Source organism: Malurus melanocephalus, unplaced genomic scaffold, assembly GCF_030028575.1.
Source record: "Malurus melanocephalus ecotype Western Australia unplaced genomic scaffold, MMel_1.1 scaffold_928, whole genome shotgun sequence".
In the NCBI taxonomy this organism is placed as follows: Eukaryota; Metazoa; Chordata; class Aves; order Passeriformes; family Maluridae; genus Malurus; species Malurus melanocephalus.
The window spans coordinates 80515-85579 of record NW_026624160.1 but is presented as its reverse complement, the minus strand read 5'-3'; positions in this window follow the sequence as shown (position 1 = coordinate 85579).

Below are 5065 nucleotides of genomic sequence, written 5' to 3'. Positions count from 1 at the left end.
TCAGGGACGAGTGTGGGGTGAGAGCTCCTCACTGAACAGCTCCGATCCCACTTCCATTCCATCTGGAGGGGAGCTGTGTTGGGTTAGGTTAGGGTTAGGGTTAGGGTTAGGGTCAGGGTTAGGATTAGGGTTAGGGTTAGGGTTAGGATTAGGGTCAGGGTTAGGGTTAGGGTTAGGGTTAGGGTTAGGATTAGGGTCAGGGTTAGTGTCAGAGTTAAGGTTAGGGTTAGGATTAGGGTCAGGGTTAGGGTCAGATTTAGGGTTAGGATTAGGGTCAGATTTAGGGTTAGGGTCAGGGTTAGGGTTAGGGTCAGGATCAGGGTTAGGGTCAGGGTTTGGGTCAGAGTTAGGGTTAGGGTTAGGATTAGGGTCAGGGTTAGGGTCAGGCTTAGGATTAGGGTCAGGGTTTTGATCAGGGTCAGAGTTAAGGTTAGGGTCAAGGTTAGGATTAGGGTCAGGGTTAGGGTTAGGGTCAGAGTTAGGGTTAGGATTAGGATTAGAGGCAGAGTTAGGATTAGGGTCAGGTTAGGGTTAGGGTTAGAGTTAGGGTTAGGGTTAGGTTTATGGTTAGTATTAGGGTCAGGGTTAGGGTCAGGGTTTTGATTAGGGTCAGAGTTAGGGTAAGGGTCAGGGTTAGGGACCAGCAGTGAGACACAAGGGTGCTCCTGATGCATCACCCCAAGGCAGAGGGCACCCCACGAACTGTTCCTTTCATGAATGACTTCCTATGAGGACAAAAAAGCCTTTCCCATCCTTTCCATCCCAAATTTGCCTCAGCTTTTCCAGGGATAAGGGACAATGGGGGTTTCCCATGTGTAATCAGGAGCAGAATCTGGGTCCTGGAACAAATCCAGGATTTGGATCATGGAAAAATCCGTGTGCCAAAGCTGAATTCCTGGTGCCACCAGCAGGATTCTGCCCACAGGTGAACCCAAACTCATCTGCTTTGCGCAATTTCCTGTTAATCTGACCCATTTTCCAGCTCATCTTGCAATGTTTGGGATGGGTTTGGAAGGATTTGTCCCTCTGTGTGGTGGCTGGTGGTGACTGCACCGGGAGGGCTGTGGGTGTTGGAATTCCAGCAGGGAAAATCGTGGATGGAGCTCTGAGGAGACAGGGACAGCACTCAGACCCTGAGKGTCACCTGCTGAGAGGACAGCGTGTGACAGAGGGGACACAGCAAGTCCAGGAACACCCATCCCAAAGGGGAGAGGGAACCAGCAGAGAAACCCCAAAAATCGATCAATCTCTCCCAGTTTAAGAGGATTTAAATCCAAACCACGGGGTGCAGCAGCAACTCTTSGAGGATTTCCTCAGGAGGGGAATTTCACCAGGGCCACCCTGTCCTCGGTGTCCCCAGCAGCAGTGACAACAGGAGCAGAGCTGCCCCCGGGCTGGGCTGGGCTTGGCGCTGTCCCCGTCCCTGTCCCTGTCCCCGTCCCCCCTGGGCGCACGGCTCTGCTTTGGTTTGATTGATTTTCTAATTGCTCCTTTAATTGAACAGTTACAGCAACACCATCAGGAAAAGGTTTCAGGGCTGGCAAGGGAGGTGGGAGGGGGTGGGGGCGGAAGGGGAATTGGAGCTGGGGAAAGAGCAAAATGGGTTTTTCCCTTTTTTTTTCTCAAGATGGAAAGGCAGCGAAGAGGCAGGGGATGAGCTCCCTTCGGCAGGAGCTGAGGAGGAGGAGGAGGAGAGCCGAAACCAATAAATTACAGGAGGAGAAGAAGACAAATGAGAAGTGGGTTGAAAAGTGTGGCAGGGCCAGGGGGTCCCAGGGACTGCTCAGCCTCCAGCTGACATCAACTTCCTGCACCGGGATGAGGAAAATGGGCCACCGAGAAGGGAAACTGGGAAGCCGTGCGGGCTGCAAGGGGGCAGCGAGATGGAGTGGAAATAAAAGTCTGTGTGCCTGAAAAAAAAGGTGCAGGAGCAACAGGGGGAGGTGGGGAAGGACATCCCCGAGGCAGAGGAGCTGTGAGAGGGTGGGGAGGCAGCACGGGTGAGCACAGGAGCGGCTGTGCCTCWGGGGGACTGGTGACAATGGAAAAGGACAATGGGACAAGGGGACACAGGGCAGGGTTGGATGGAGTGTTGGGGAGGAATTGTTCCCTGGGAGGGTGAGGAGGGGCTGGGATGGAATTCTCGGAGAAGCTGTGGCAGTGTCCAAGGCCAGGCTGGACAGCGGGAGGTGTCCCTGCCATGGCAGGGGTGACACTTTAGGGATCTTTAGGGTCCCTCCACCCCATTCCATCCACAATTCCCCGATTCCCCGTGCAAACCCAGCTTTGGGGCGGGCACAGCGAGCTGCGGGTGTCACCGCCAGCCTTTCCATGGGGTTTGTGTGAGCCAGGAGCTCGCTGGGAGCGCGTCAGGAGCGGGACGGGAGAATCCAGACGGGGTCAGGGGGGAAGGTGCACGCAGAGGCCACGGTGCCGCTCCGCAGCGAAGCAGCTCAGGTTTCAGGAGAGCCTGGAGCCGCGGCCGCAGGGGGACAGGAGGTGGGCTCTGCCTCCTGCATTCCCTGGCAGGTTCAAGGAATATCCTTCCATTTAGGAATTTGTTTATTATTCTTAACTCAGCAGCTCAGACAGGCGAGCCGGCAGCGCTCCCCGGGAAGGAGGGGAAGGGAGGGACAGGAAGGCAGATTTCCAGACGGGGGGCAAAGGGATTTGTGCCCCGCTGGGCGAGGGAAGGGGGCAGAACGCTTTGGCAGCTATTTAGGGAACGGGGGAAGAGACTGGGCTTTGGGATGTCGAGGGAGCCCAAACAGGATCAGAACGGAGTTTCTATCCCAAAACCCAGCAGCACCTTTGGGGTGGCTGCTCCTCTTACACTTCAGACCTTCAGACTTCTGTCTGAAATTGCTCAAGCCCCGGAGCAGAGACTGATGAGTGTTTTTTTTCTAGGGAGGAGGGAGAACAGATTTCTCTCCTGTTAAAATCCACTTATTCCATGAGGAGTCACACGGCACCAGGATCTTTGTGGTGACAGAAATTCCCTCACCTGGCAGGTGTGTCCGTACTGGGCAGTCAGGGCACATCTCCCAGCGCATACTSTGGCTTTTCTGGACCACCTGGAATGTCTTCAGCTGCTGCAGCCATGGCCAAGAGCACGGCAACCCAGGGCAGGCTGGAAATTCCTCCCTGTGAGGGTGGGGAGGCCCTGGCACAGRGTKCCCRGAGMAGCTGTGGSTGCCCCTGGATCCCTGGCAGTGCCCAAGGCCAGGYTGGAGCTCCATGGGATGGTGGAAGGTGTCTCTGCCCGTGAGAGGGCGTGGAACTGATTTTTTCAGCCCAAATCTTCCATATCCCTGATTTTTGTGCGCAGGGAAGTGCTGGGCAATGTGAACACGGGCAGGACAGTGAGGGAGGGACGAGCTGCGCTTCCCCGGTGTGGGAATGAGGACGAGGAAGGGCGATCGGGATAAATCCAGGGGGGAAAGGCAGTGGGATCTCTGCAGTAGGAGAAGGGCTGATCAGACCGCGAATGCCACACGTTGGGGAAGCAGAAAATCCCGCGGAATTGAAGCAGGGAAGGGCGGAGGGCAGAACAGGAGGCAGGAAAGGTCGCTCATCCCGGCCATAAGCAGGGCTGGGTGTTAACTCCCGGGATTATCCCGCCCCGGGGCTCCACAGCCTCCGTTCCCCATCCCGGGCATTCCTGGGAGCAGGAGGCGGCCGGGGGCTCYCACCTGGCCACCCCAGCGGGGCGAGGAGAGCCGGGCTGTCACCACCTCCCGCCCCTCTCGCAGCCCTCAGCCCGCCTTTCACCACCTCCCSTTCCATCTGCCCCTCTCCCCTCCCTCTCGGCAGCCTCCTCGCTGCCATCTCCACTTTCCCTGTGCTTTCATCCCCTGGTTTTCCTGCTGCCGTGTCTCTCCCGTGTCCATCGCCTCACCTGTGCCCCACCAGCACAGCTCAGCCCTTTCTCCCGTGGCTCAGGCCGAGCCTCCAAAAGCCTTTCAGTGGTCAGTGCTGCCCCAGCGCTCTCTGGACAGAGCCTCCCTCCCTCCCTGCTCCCTTCCCCCTCCTCCTCCCCTCCCTCCCATAATATTTTCCATATGAAGAAGCCTTCCTGAAGCCGCACACTGCCCTCTTGGCGAGTCTTAAGCGGGTTCGAGGAGACCCCGGGAGCCTTTAATCCTCTCTCTCTCTCTCTCTCTCTCGCTTTCATCCTCAGCCACAGCTGGACGCCCCATTGATGTGGAACAGACCAAACACCAGGCCCCTCGCTAAGCTGCTGCTGTGGGGCCTCTTCTCCTGCCGAGCCGAGCCCACAGCCCGTGTCCGGCTCTCGGGGCGGGGTCCGGCGGGTCCGGAGGGTCCGGCAGCCCCTCCACCCCCAGCCCTGCCCRCCTCCCCCAGCCCTGCTTGCCTCTCCCTGCTCCTCTCTTTCCCTGAGCCATCTTACTGCTTTACCCTGAGAGATTCCCCCCTGCTTATCCCTCATCCCCCTTAGGGAAAGGATTGTTTGGGATCGATTCCCAAACAATCGATCCCTGTCCCCCTTTTTTCAGGATTGTTTGGGATGGATTCCCAAAACAGAGCCGGGGTGAGGGTGAGATGAGGGTGAGGGTTTGCTGTGTGTTGATGTGCTGAGGATGCAGCTCGTGGTGCCAGGAAAGGCCTGGCAGGCTCCTCCAGCTCAACAGCCGAGGTTAAACCTTGATTTTCAGAGCAGCAGGCTCAGAGTTTGGGGAAGAAGCATCTCTTAAAGCCCACTGCAGGTTAGGTGAGAGTATCATGGAATTGTGGAATGGTTTGGGTTGGAAGGGACCTTAAAGATCATCCATTCCCACCCCTGCCATGGCAGGAACACCTCCCGCTGTCCCAGGTGGCTCCAAGCCAATGCCCAGCCTGGCCTGGGACATTCCCAAGGATCCAGGGACACGGTGTCCCACGGGAATATCCACCCGCCTCCTCTCCAAACACCGCAGCGCGGGTAAAACGGGCTGGGGAGGGCAAAGCGCCGTGTTCGGGGACTGCCGGCAGCGAGCAGGTGACAGGGACATTTGACAGGGACATTTGACAGGGACATTTGACAGGGACATTCCCCAGCGGAGCC